The sequence below is a fragment of the Canis lupus genome, chromosome 19 (genome assembly GCF_003254725.2).
Source record: "Canis lupus dingo isolate Sandy chromosome 19, ASM325472v2, whole genome shotgun sequence".
Lineage (NCBI taxonomy): Eukaryota > Metazoa > Chordata > Mammalia > Carnivora > Canidae > Canis > Canis lupus.
In genome coordinates, this window is record NC_064261.1 from 34,094,078 (window position 1) to 34,108,813 (window position 14,736).

At 36.9% G+C, this 14,736-nt stretch overlaps 1 long non-coding RNA gene across 16 annotated transcripts in view; it reads right to left on the reverse strand.

Moving 5' to 3' along the window:
- Positions 1–14,736, reverse strand: part of LOC112648220 (uncharacterized) — a 191,404-nt gene that overhangs the window by 117,508 nt on the left and 59,160 nt on the right. For all 16 annotated transcript variants that reach the window (XR_007403907.1, XR_003128874.3, XR_003128862.3 and 13 more), the window contains exons 2-3: positions 10,897–11,015; positions 4,044–4,202 (exon numbers count right to left, since the gene is read on the reverse strand). This is a non-coding gene — a long non-coding RNA (uncharacterized LOC112648220). The remainder of the gene's footprint in view (positions 1–4,043; positions 4,203–10,896; positions 11,016–14,736) is intronic.

The following is a 14,736-nucleotide window of genomic DNA, read 5'->3' on the forward strand; positions in this document are numbered from 1 at the left end:
TGTTTTCATTTACGATTTCAGTTTTGGAGAAGCCCATGATCACAAGAGCAAAGCTGTAGCTATAGGAGAGGATGTTAAAGTAGAGTTGAGATTTAGGTCACTGGAGCTAAAGAGAGGTCAGGGAAACTTAACAAGTCATGCTTCAAGATTTGAAATCACCCCGGAAGACCCTGGAATCAAGAGGAGGACTACTGCCAGATGCTTTGAAGTGGGATGAGAGAGCAGGTCTGGTGGAAGCCTAAGTATGAGAGAGAATAAATTAAGTGATGACTCAATTCAGTAACAAATCTACTAATTTTTTAGTTCAAGAAAATAGAGAAAGCTTGTTTCACACAGAGAAAAAGAACTCATTTATTTCATTTTACTTTTCATCTTCCAAATTATCCAATGCAAAGTCCTTCCTTGCCATCTTCTTCTAGCAAGAGCCAGCTTCATGTAGAATGATGTAATGGTGATAGCAAAAGCAAAGGATTTGCTATTTCCTAGGCATCACTCTGAAGGTTTACTTTACCCAAATTGATTTCACACTAACTAACCTTGTAAGGTAGATACTACTATCATTTCCAATTTGCAAATTTAAATAATGGAGACCCAGAGAAGTTAAGTAAGCTTGCCCACAATTACACCATTAAAAGGAGTAGATCTCTCATTTGATTAAGTATGAAAGCTTATCGGTAGATTGCATTAGGTGAGCCTAATAAGAGGAGAGTGTTCGTTAGTCTTTGCTTTTCTAATTAGTAGATTTAGTCTTGGGATCTGGGGTGATCATCAAAAACGATTTATTTCCCTGCCATGAGATCCCAGTCATTAAGAATTGGCCTCAGTTTCCTAGTACATCACTTGACTGTCACAATGAACCTATACTCTAAATGGCAGTGGATTTTGCCTCCTTATTTCTTGTCAGTTTTCTATCCCAAGTTTGTTTATTATATCAAATCTAGCTGAAATTGTGAGTGTGGCCATACCTTGGGCAGGTTCGTTTGAAGGAACTATGACAATTTCCATTGCCTGAAATCTCTACTTTCTACATCTGAGCAAAGGATTGGAACACTTGATATTAAGACATTCTATGTAACAGGGTGTTTGTCATACCCTTCATAGTGTAGAGGACATTACTGACCAAGAAAAATTCTCCAAAAACCTCATATTAGTTTCAATATATTAATTACACAGCATGTGTCAAACAAATGTTCCCTTTTCACGGGTGTTGTCAAGATTCTTTTCCTTTTACTTTTTCATCTTTACATTGGAGTCAGAATTCACGCTAATTAAATACCTCAAAATCACCCCATTTGTCCCCTGCAAACTATAAAGCAAACAAGAAGGCAAGTTGCATTAAGAGTGACAGTCCTATTATTTAGATAAGTAATAGAATATACTTTACATAAGAAATAATAATATCAAAGGGAGCAATAAACGGCAGATTTCAAAATGGAATTAAAGACAGAATAGATGTCTTTTCTCTCCCTTCTGTGAGGCACCAGGCTTCTCATATTAAATGTTAAAGGTTATATAAATAATGAAATGGAAGGTAAAAGCAAGGTATCGTCACTTAGGTATTTCTCAACAGACATCAATGAACTGGGTTATTTTAACTTTAGCTATTTTTCAATAAAAACACATCTCACTCATGGAAAATTAGAGAAGTCACCAGAGTTTTTGTGCCTTGTGATATTTGTAGTGATTTTAAAAGAAAGTATGTCAATAATTTAGAATGAAAAAAAGATGATACGGATATACTGGATTAGAAAGATAAAACTCTCTAAGTCAAATAAATTATCTACTTAATACATTTCTTTATTTAGTGACTTTTTCAAAGATAAACAGGAACATGTTCATCAAACTATAATTTTTAGTAGATTAGTATATTTAGCTCTCAGTCAACAGCTTCCAGGAATGATCTGGCTTGATATTTTTCTTGTCCCCTTATCTACCTTAGTATATAGAGTACTGTAAACCCTCTCTGACACATTCTGCTAATTTGTAGAAAGATAAAGAACCACAAATCAGATATGGCTTGCCATTGAAAGCCAACTAAGTCACAAAGGGCATCTGTCTGTTGCTGGAAAAGTTTTTGCATTTGTGAACATAAATTTATACTAACATTTACTATGAAAATATTCCAAGATGCACTATTATTTGGAGGATAGGTATAAACCTCTTTACTATCTCTATTAGAGGAGATTGTGTGGTTTATAAGGAGGAAATTACTGTCATCTGACCATTTCAGTAGATCACGGAAATTACTGTCATCTGACCATTTCAGTAGATCACTGAAATATTCTTTTCTGCAGTACAAAGGTTTAGGGAAAAACTGTAGGGTGATATAATGTTCTAAATATCAACAATAATATTTTTCTCAAATATTTACAGTCATCAGCACTGACTTGGCATCTTTGAATTCTAAACAAGTGTATGGCCAAAGAAAAAGATTTAATAATGACCCTTTGTAGTGTGTCCACCCAAAAGCATGTTCAAGTCTCTTGGTTCAAAAATAGCAATTCAAATGTGTGGTGTTCTTAAGGAATTAATGACAAATAGGAAGGAGTAGATGGCCTAAGAAAGAGTTGAGGACAGTTAACTTCAGATGGTCATTAATCCCCAGGAAATGTTTTGTGCTTGTTATGGCCTCTAAATATTGAAATGGAAAATAATGCAGTGATATGAGTTCTTTTTCATTACAAAATTGATAGTTATAGCAGCAATTACTAAATTCCTATGGAGGTTTGCCCATGTTAACTTACTTAAGTGGGTTAATTACCTAACCTAACCTTTCTCGTGCTACTCATAAAATATATACAAATCATGAAAAATCAACTACTACCTAAAGTCCTGCCTGGCTGTTTATGGAATATAAATAATAACAGAAATGAAGTAAGTAGCAGGTACACTAAACATTTCATAAACTGTGATTATATCCAAACTTGACAACTCTCAGTTGTGCAACACTGGGCAAATTACTGTTTGAATTTAGTGTCCTCAACCATGTAATGTGGTAAATACTAAAGATAATATAGGAATGTTGCACAGATTAACTAGACCCACAAATATAAAGTCTTTAGCATAGAACATTGTACCTATTTAGGACTCAATAAATGTTATCTCAGTCCCCTTACTTCCCTAATCACTTGGAACTTAATTGGGTACCTAAGTGCAATGACTGAAACGATAGCAAATGTGCTCACTGTCCTCAAAGAGTCCTCAACATATATCAAATGTACTCCAAAGAAAAAGTCTCTCCAAATGTTCTGAGGGAAAAAAAGTTTATGAATTAGACTAGGTAAAAAGATAATATGTATTGAATAGCTAGCTAGCTAGACAGATTGATCCTATCTAGTATAGTCATAATGTACAACAGTATATTAAACAATCTGAGAAATCCTATCATGAAAAAAGCTTTCATTTTTAGAATTGTTTTTCTTTCATTGCTATGAAATGCTTATTAATATCCTTTAGGAAGTTCCTAAGGAACAGACACTGAGAAATACTGCTGACCCTTGAACAACATGGGTTTGAACCATGCACGTCTACTTATATGGAGTTGTTTTTTGTTTTTTAAGATTTGACAGCAAAAGACAAAAGATATTTATTTATAACTGCCCACCTCAGCCTCCACCAGACTGTATCAAAGGCAACTGAACACAAAGGTTACACCCAGTGCCTTTTGAGTATTTGGGGGTTCTACTGGGAATTTCCACAGCTCCTGGGGTCCCTAGACTGAACACGGCTCCTGGTAACCCATGTGCCCAGAGGGTGGCCAACTTAAGATCCCAAGGCTGGTAGGCCGGAGGCTGGGCTGAAGCAGAGGAATGTGCTCGGAGGGTAGGGATGGTTCTGTGTCGGGGGCCTTCTGTCCCCAGTGTTCCTGCTCCCCAACTCCTTTGCGTGCTTGGCTTGCGGGCTATACTGGGCAAGCCTTCGTCCTTGGGCCCCTATGGGCCAGGCACAAACTCATCCTCATTGGGGCACCCCAACCCTTCAGCCTCCAGAGGCCAGCATACTCACATGTGGCAGCTGCCAATGGCCACAGTCTGTTGTCTTACCTTGAGGTTAGGACAGGTGTAATGCGCTTCCTGGCTGCTACTGCCACCCTCAGGCCCACTCCACAGCTGCTATTGCTGAGCCAAGGTCACGGTGCCGCAGAACATTGCCTCCCGGAGCCAGCCCTCGGTATGCTTCTGTCCCAGTTAGGCTTGGCCCACCTATGATAGCATTTTTTTTAAATAAATATACATATGGTATTGTAAATGTACTTTCCCTTATAATTTTCTTAATAACACTTTCTTTTCCCTAGCTTACTTTATTATAAGAATATAGTGTATAACACATAACATACAAAATATGTGTTAATATATTTATGTTATCAGTATGGTTTCCTGTTAACAGTAGGCTATTAATAGTTAAGTTTTGGGGAAGTCAAAAGTTATGAGCAGATTTACCAATGCACAGGGGGTTGGCACCCCTAACCTCTACATTGTTTGACAATCAGGATTACAATTTAATAGTTTGTTGATTGCATATATTCTATTAATAAAAAAAATCTTGAATTGTACGAGATTTGAAACCTACATATATTTGAAACCTGTGTACAACATTATCACATTTAAAAAAAAAACAACATTATCACATTTTTATGAAAACTAATACATGAAAGGATCATTCAGGATTAAACTGTCTGGTTTAATCAAAACCAGACCAGCAAAATAAAAAAATGAACAGCTGGAGAAGACTCCATGAAGGGGGCCACACTGGAGCTGAATCTTGAAATCCACACAGGATTTGAAAAAGTTACTTAATGGGATCAAAACTGGCCACCCCAAAATATGTCTCTTTGGCATGTGGCTATTTCGGGTAAGGAGGAAACTACTGTCATCTGACTAGAGCTGTTTTAAGAAACAGAAGACTTAAGATATTTTTCTTTTTTGCCTCTCCCATAGCTAACTAAAGAATTTAGATAGAGGATATGTTCTAGGAAGTGAACTATCATCAGAGATAACCACATTATAATATGAATTAGATGTGGTATAGGGAAGAACCTAGAAATGTCTGTTTACTAATTTCTCTTCCTGCCCCATTGTTTCTGTGTGGTCCAGCAAACATTTGTTTAGCAAATATTTACTCCTACTCTTCCTGTGGATTGCCTTCCTTCCCTTTGGGCCCAGACCCCTACCATTTCTCAATCCACGATGACATATATACCTCATTTTGCCTGTCTTTAGAATCTCTCATATTTATGAGGATTTCCTATACATATGTAATTAAATTTGATTTTCTCCTGTAATGTTTCATCTTAATGTAATTCTTAAATCAGCCAGAAGAATCACAAAGAATAGAGGAATATTTTTCCTCCTCAACAGGTATAGTCAGTAGGATAAATTTTCCTGGCTGGACATTGCTTTGACTCTGCTGCAGCTGAGAAATACTGGGACATCTGATAAAAGCTGGCAGGAGGTAAGATTTCTTACCATATCAACTTCTCAATCTCTGTCTGTGGGGTCCAATGAAAATGAAAGTGGTGACCGTCTTTTTTCTCTTTTTTTCTAAATTTAGATTAGGAGGAGAAAATGTCTGTGGAAATAGTTCCTTGGCTTTGCAGCTCTGGTAAATTTGGTAGAGCACTCTTGGTCTGACTAATTCATTTCCTTCTAGAGACGGTTACTGTTTTTCTTTGTTTTTGTATTATCATGAGGAGGAAAAACCATAGCATAGAACACAGGCATAGGCCATAACAGGTCTGCTATTTGAGCCTCACAGAGTGGTTAGTTCACAGTTCTCACCAGACCAGTGTCTGTTTAAACAAACTCTTCTGTGGTTTAGTGTGTACATGTGATAAAGGCTACTGCTAAGGGGCATCTTGGAAGCAAAAGCCACAAAATTGGTGGGCATGGATGAAACACTTAAGAGCTGAAAGAGCATTTGCCACCTAACCAAAGACTCTCATGTTAGGATAAGTTGGTCACAGGATGGGTTAGATTAACACTAGATCACCTGCTGAAGTCAAGAAAATTTTCGTGTAATAAGTTACACTGTAAAACACCACATAATTTCCAACCCCATAACCCATTGCCATCCTTCCTAGGTGTCATTTTGGTTCTGACAGACTCAAAGCTTAGCTAAGTTGTTAATGTTCATATAAAGAAAGCTGGATGAGGTTTCTCTTTCGTTTTGTCCTATGTCTTGAGAGCTTGGCTTTATAACCAGTGAGAATGTTTTTTCTGGTCTTCACCAAAGGGTGCATATACCAGCATGTGTCTGGTGGACAGCTAAATACGCTGTGTATCCAATAAGTTTGTTGGTCAGAAGCATAAGGAACACCTGGACTTTTTATTGGTATCCCTTTGTCCAACGGTTCCAGTTTTCAGGGCAGGTTGTCATAAGTAGTTGTGGTCCATAAGGGACCTTTGGCATTTCTACCTTCATTGTCTTGATAATGCTGGGAAAGTCCCATTCCAGTAGCATCTGTCTAGTGTCACGGGTTAATGGATCTGTGGCGGGGCATCTTATGCCTTTGACAGTGAAGGCCTTTTGCTTAGTTAGGCTAACTTTGGGAGTGATTTCTGGATCTTGTAAGGGCTCCATTATTTGCACTCTCTTTTGAGGATGCCTTCTAAGTCCACAGGTAAGTCATAAAATCTTTGAGGATGCCTTCTGAGTCCACAGGTAAGTCATAAAATCTCATTGGTTTGAGTTGCTTGCAAGATTAATAAGATCCTAACTGTCAATAGCCAGAGGATGAATCCTTTAAATTGGCTATATTTGGGGAAAAAAAAATTTGAGCACTTTCATCCTGAACGATCTCTTATTGGTTTAACAATCAGCCTTAGGTACTCCTTTAATAAGGCAGAAGAGCAGAAACTAGACTTAGAACAAAACTCAAAGTCCATTCAGACCCTTTCCTATTTGCCTTCAGACATTTGCAGATACTGTAAAAAATCAGGACATTGGAAGTATAGTTATCCTCCATTTAAGAAAAGAAGAAAATACTTGAAAGCAACTTCCCTTATCTTACAGATACTTGCAAAACTTAAAAACACAAGTCTAGAAGTAATCTAAAGTCCATATATTCCTTCTTATCAATCCTAAAAGCTTCCTTATTTATCTCAAAAGGTTTGCAAAGTATTGGCCTTAGGAAACCAAAGTCCTTGCAGGAACTTCCATTCTTTTTCTGACCCTTAAAGCTATAAATCTTTCCATGTCTTTGAATTATAAACATCCTAAGAAGTATCTAAACAATGCCCACACTCACCTGAGACTAAAAGAATTTTTTTAAAAAAAGAGGACTTTTAAAAAATACAAACTACAAAAATGACTCTCTTGCTCAAACTTTAGACTATAGCCTCCTTAAGATTACTTCCAGGGACAACAAATCTTAAAAGTCCTCTCCACAAATAGTAAAAAATCTTTAGCCATCTGAGTGAATTTATTTATTCCAGCTGTTATTTATGAATTAGTGAGCTTTATATTGTTGTATTACAGAAGCTCTAAGATCTCTGTGTTCGTTTCTACATACATCTACATTATAGATAATATATTTTTCTGCCTTGGGATGGTATTGCCGAAATCGCTTTGTAAAATAGCCCTATTTAAGTGGCTTAAAGAAAATTAAGCACTTATACTAACATTCTCAAAAATAAAGCAGAAATTTAGTTCAAGTGAATTTCAGGTTCACATGATCTGGCAAAACAGTCAATATCAAAGTTAATTTCAGGTAGACATGTTTGGGGTGCCTGGATGGCTCAGCTGGGTAAGCATCTGCCTTAGCTCAGGTCATGATCCAGGGTCTTGGGATTGAGTCCTGGATCCGGCTCCCTCCTCAGTGAGAGTCTGCTTCTCCCTCTCTCTGTCACCCTCCCCTCTGCTTGTGCTCTCTCTCTCTCTAAAAAATTAAATAAAAAATTTTAAAGAATTAAGATAAATAAACAAAATAGACATGTCTCACTTTCTAAAATTCCACCTGGATTTTTTTTAAATTTTTATTTATTTATGATAGTCACACAGAGAGAGAGAGAACGGCAGAGACACAGGCAGAGGGAGAAGCAGGCTCCATGCACCGGGAGCCCGACATGGGATTCGATCCCGGGTCTCCAGGATCGCGCCCTGGGCCAAAGGCAGGCGCTAAACTGCTGCACCACCCAGGGATCCCTCCACCTGGATTTATTACTTAAATAAATTCATATTATTTCTGTTGCAAAAGTTTCCAGTAAAAAAAAAAAAAAAAAACAATAACTTAAATGATGGTCGATTTTGTCTAATAACTCATGAAGCTTTTGTGAGTAACCTGAACACAGTTGTTGGGAATAGATAATTGAAATAAATGCAACTGTGATTAAAATTTTTAAGTGAGCCTTTTAGTAAAATACATGTTTTTATGGTATGTGTACTTTAAAATAATTTCCAAAATCTTTTTGGTTACCTGAGACTTAGAGTTTTGCTAACTAAGATGATGAAAATTTGTGGAATATCTTGGGCCATTTCCAAATAGGGTAAAATAATGATTAACATTCATTCCTGAGCATAGGTTTATCCACTTTTGGCTTCCTTATTTCAGAGAAGCTAAAGATAAATTTGGGTCTGTCCATAAACATGTTTTATGCTTTACTGATAGATTGTATATGAAGAAACACATTTCTGGAAATTATGGAATGTATTTATAAATTTGCCAACCTAAAGAGTGCTAATGTAATACACGGTTCACAATTGCTTACTTCTTAGTTCTTACTAGAAATTACGGTTTTTTTAAAAGTTAAAATTTTTTGTTTGAAACACTACTGTTGCTTTTTAATGTTTTGTTTTCCATATATGAGGATACTTTTTCTCTTAAGCCAACTATGGCTTGCAATTTGGTAAATTATACATTTGTAAGCAGAATGGAAACAATTATCTCTCTCTCCCCAGCTGATCACTCCAGAATCCAGAAATTGTCACTGAATATTCTTTTTTTTCATGGCAATATGTTTATTTGCATAAGTTCAATAAGAATCTGTTATCCTTGTAAAAGAATCCAATTGGAAAGAGTGGTGATATTACCAACTTTTGACTGGAATGTCGTATTTGAGAGAGATGTACATGTACTCAGGTATGACCAGAACAGCTTTAAAGAACTAAGGTTGGTTTTATGGGCCAAAGAAGCTCCTTGGATACGTTGGTCTGATACTTGCTTACACAATTCCCAGCAGCCTTACCAGGTGAGTAAATAAGGTCACTTGTGGCAGGTACAGGAACCTCAAAAGAGAGGAATTAACCCAAATCTATTTGTATTGCAGACAAAATCTGAGCACGTATTTAGCTTGGCCTCTCAGCATTATGAGGCTGATAGAAGTTCAATCTGGAGATTCCTTATAATAAGGTCCAGCAAAGTAGATTTTTTTTTTAAGATTTTGTTTATTTATTCATGAGAAACACACAGAGAAAGAAGCAGAGACACAGGCAGAAGGAGAAGCAGGCTCCATGTAGGGAGCCCGATGTGGGACTGGACCCTGGGTCTCCAAGATCAGGCCCTGGGCTGAAGGTGGTGCTAAACCACTGAGGCACCCGGGCTGCGCGACTTTTTTTTTTTTTTTTTTTTAAAGATTTCATTTATTTATTTGACAGAGAGAGAGAGAGAGATCACATGGAGACAGAGTGGCAAGGAGAGGGAGAGGGAGAAGCAGGCTCCGTGCTCAGCAGGGAGGACCTGAGGTCATGACCTGAGCAAGGCAAATGCTTAACTAACTGATGCTTAGCCAACCTTAACCCAGGTGTCCCTCTAGCAAAGTAGGTTTAAAAGAGTTATATGATCAATCAATATTTTTGCCACACTTATACAAATAATCAGGCCAAACTTATTGAAACCAAACTTATTTTGCAAAGTAGTCTTACTTTGGCTATTTTTGATAGAAATTAGGATGATTATGACAATAAAAAATTATGTTTTAATAGCATAACTTGGTGGATATTGTCCATTATAAACTGAACTAGATTCTGAATTCTTTTAGTTCCCTCCATGTTTGGATACAACTCTCCAAAATATCATTCTCAATTTTTTTCTACCCTTCTGATTTAGAGAACTAAAATTGCCTTTTTTTCTTGAAGCCCTGCAAACTGAATATGAACAACTTGACATAAATTTTACAGATAGCCACAACACTCATATATGGATAATCTTTGTACCAGCTGCTGTTGGGCTACTCAGAAAGTTTACTTGAACACCTGTTAACATCATCACAGACATTCAAACGAAAAAACAAAACAAAACAAAAAAAACTTTGCCTCTGACATCTAGAAATCTTCTTGACTGGCTCAGAACTCAGAAATTGTTTTATAATTTGCTTCAATCATTAATCATCGTTTTTCTTTTTTTTTCCATGGAAATGTCTCTTATTTAATATGTGATTACTTGAACCACCAGCCTAACTTTGCATCATCACCTTCTGAAATGAGTTTAACTGATCTATTAAATGAAAAAATCTACCAAGTTAACTTCTGGACTGTGAAACTTCTTGGACTATAGGAGAGGAAAATATGCCACCCCCAAATGTGCTCTTTGGCATGTGAATTATTTTAGTATAAAGGAAGAGTGCTCAACTCTTTGAATATAAAGGATCCCATTTAAACAAATTTTATTCATAGGTTCCTTCTGGACCCTATCCAGCCTAAACTACACTCAATCCAGTTCTTAAATTAGACCCAGTCCAACTCTGGCCAGACACCAACAGTTCCCAACATGTATTAGTAAACAGAGACTATGGACTGGATTCTAAAGACTGGAGAATTCCATACTGAACCAAATGCTAGAAACTCAGATTGTTGAAGGGAACATCTGCCAGCTCAGAATGACCCACCAAGCCCTGGACTTGAAATCCATTTAGGCCTAGAGCTTAACCAAAGAGAGGAAAGCTCAAACTGAGAGGAACTTACCAATAGCTCCAGGAAATGGTGGGAAAGACCATGAACTCAAAAGTCTTCTCAGGGTGTCCCTTCTCATTGTCCCCAAATGCTGACAGAAGTTCACTTCGATCTCATTGCTGCCACCAAATCTATTTTTAAAAAACGTAAGTTCAATTGGATAAATTTGAAGACCTAATTGGTGTTATTCAATGATTCATGAATTGGGTAGTATCCCTTTTAGTAAATAAACAAGTGCTCTAAAAAGTTGTACAAAATGGAAGATTTGTACAGATGGAAGGTGTGGTAAGGAAGCTCTTAGCAAACGAAAAGATTGTTTCAGGCCAGGTGAACATCTTTTGGGAGAAGGGGACTATGACAGGGGTCATATTATGCAGATTATATCACCGGTACCACTCAGGAAACACCAGATTGACCATTTAAAGGGCACATTTCTGAGAGAGGTTGAAGCTTCATTGAAGTCCTTTGGCTAGTGTGGCAGCAAACGACTCAATTTTGGGCCTGTTTGCCTTTTGTTTTGTTTGTTTTGTTTTGTTTTTTTCCCAACAAGTTCATTATGACCTATCTACCTCTCCACTCCTATCTCCCACCACACCCACACTCTACCTTATAGCAAATTGCTAACCACCCTCCTCTACCCCAACCTATCCCCACACATACACATGATACATACAGAAAGCAGTATAGTACAGTGCTTTTGAATTCATATTCTGGAGTCAAGCTGCATAGATTTAAATAAATCTATTTAAATAAATCCTAACCAGTTAACTTCTTTAAATTCACTATATTTCATTGGGAATATTAATGCCCCTAACTTCCAAATTTGCTTAGAAAATTAAATGAAATAATATTTATAAAGCACTTAAGAAGTAAGTGCTAAATATAAACTATTATTATTATTAATATCATTATTATTACTTGTGTCATGGTGACTATGATTATAAGAAGGAGGTGGTGGCCTACTTGTGGCATTGCCTCTTCCTATCACACCAGTTATTCACTTCTGTGACAACTTTTTATGTCAATTTTATTTGGCCAAGAGATGCCTAGGTAGATGGTAAAACATTATTTCCCAGTGTGTCTATGAAGGAAGAGATTAGCAATTGAATTGGTGAATTGAGTAAGAAGATGGCCCTTCCCAATTTAAGTAGCATAATCTAGTCCTTTGAGGGCCTGAATAGAAGGAGGTAGAGGAAGGATGAATTCTCTTTTGTCTGCTTGAGCTGAGATACCCAATCTTCTGCCTTCCGACATTGGTGCTCCTAGTTCTCAGGCTTTCAAATTCAAATACCTTTGCTTCCTAGGCATCAGACTTGGACTGAATTTCATCATCAACCTTTCCTGGCTTTCCAGCTTCCAGATGACAGATTGTGGCACTTCTTGGCCTCGACTAAGCCAATTTCTATAATAAACATGTATATGTATTTATAGCCTTTTGGTTCTGTTTGTCTGGAGAACCCTAATATACCTACATAGTTACATTTGCCCTTCATATTCAGTTCAGGTATCAACATTCTCTAAAGTTCTGGGTTGAGTGAAGTGTAATGCTCCTATAATACATATGATTCTATGGGTTAAAGCAATAAATTTCCTTGGGATAGCCTGCTTGAGTTGTCTGGCTTCTACACTATTTTATGAGTAAGTACCTCAAGAATAGAGATTATATCAAATTTATCTGAGTATCACCATTACTTAGCCCATTGCCTTGCTTATATTATGTGTTCAATATCTCTCCTGTGGAAATGAGTTCCCTGAAAACAAATTATCAACAATTCGTACTTGCCAGTGTTGCTAGTATCATGATTTTAAAAGACAACACAAAGAGTAAGATAAATTGAACCTAACATATCCAACACTCCTCATTTCTTTCCCCTATTCTTTTACATAAAAAATTCCTAATATTAGGCTCTTCGGGAAATTGGGTCAAAATTCCAGTCTTCCTGGCCTTTGCTTCTGGTCCAGTTTTCTTATCTTACACATTCAATATTCTCTCTTATGACATTGTGCTGTGAACAGCCGGCAACATGATGACACACCACTGACTGCCTCCAACACGCTTCCTAACAGCTATCTTCACAAATAAAATTTAAATTGAAACTATTCCAAAAAACATCCATGACCCCAAGAAGATTTATCAGTTCTCCTGGTGTATGTAGTAAATGAAGTTATTATTCTCTTTCCACACAAATTCTGTCTGACAGATGGTGTTTTGTTATTTTAGGAAAGAAACAGTCCACTGAGTCTTTAAGGGTTTCTTTTAATAGTCCCATTGAAACATTTCCATAAATCTTTTGTTTCTCTCTAAAAGAACACATGTAATAAATTCTTCCTTGGTCTAACTAGAGAGAAACTGGCATCTCTTAGGGTTATGAAGATGAGATTAAGAGCACTGATATGAAAGACCTCTGTCAGCCATCAATACTTTACAAATATGTGTCTAAATAAGGAAACTCATGTTTTCCAAGTGAGTGTCCTAAGGGATATTTCTTCATATTATCTCCATATCTCCATGGACCTAGTCATTTAAAATTGTTCTTGTCATTCAGTTATCTCTGCTTTCCCAGTGTGAAATGCTCCTCAGATTTTTCAAATGCTGGATGATAAAACTGAGTTTTATACTTATTATTATCCTTCACTTTACAAGAATACAGAGAGTCAGAGTTAACCTCACCTAGGAAATGAAAGGCCCATCTGAAAATCTGAACTAAAGAGATGATATTGCTTTACTAATGAATCCCAGGGGAGAACAGCCATGTGTCATTATTGATACATATCATAAGGGCCAGGTTATATAATCCAAAATTATAGATGATGACCAATGGGGATTATCACTTAAGGCCATTATGGAATGATAGCACTCAAGGGAAGGCAACGAGAGTTTCTGAAAAGCCAAAGAATGTCCAGGCTACAGAAGTTTATACTTACAGAAAAAGACATGTTGAGCATTTTTTTCTTTGATTTGTTGAACATAAAATGCCTAATTTGTCATTTTAAGTGGATTGAAAGAAAAATCACTATATTGAATTAAATCACGGTTGAAATTAGCAGTTTTTCATTGGACATATTTTATTTTTTATTTAAATTCAATTTTCCAACATATAGTATAATACCCAGTGCTCATCATATCACTTGCCCTCCTTAATGCCCATCACTAAGTTAGTTATATTATCTCTCCCCACCTCCCCTTCCATAACCCTATGTTTGTTTTCCAGAGTCAGGAATCTCTCATGGTTTGTATTCCTCTCTAATTTTTCTCCACTCAGATTCCTCCCTTCCCTTATGATCGCTTTCACTCTTTCTCATATTCCACATATCAGTGAAACCAGATGATAATTACCTTTCTCCAGTGGACTTACTTCATTCAGCATAATTCCCTCCAGTCCTATCCATGTCGATGTAAATGGTACATATTCATCCTTTCTGATGGCTGAGTAATATTCCATTGTGTGTGTGTATATATACATACATATCTTCTTTATCCATTCATCTGTGCAAGGACACCTCAGTTTCTTCCACAGTTGGGCTATTATAGACTATGCTGTTATGAATATTAGGGCGCAGGTGCCCCATCATTTCAGTACATCTGTATCTTTTGGATAAATACCCAGTAGTGCAATTGTTGGGTCATAGGGTAGCTCTATTTTTAACTTCTTAAGGAACCTCCATACTGTTTTCCAGAGTGGCTGCACCATTTGCATTCCCACCAACAGTGCAAGAGGGTTCCCCTTTCTCCACATCCTTGCCAACATCTTGTTTCCTGTCTTGTTAATTTTAGCCATTTTCACTGGTGTAAAGTGGTATCTCATTGTGGTTTTGATTTTTATTTCCCTGGTGACAAGTAATGTGGAGCAT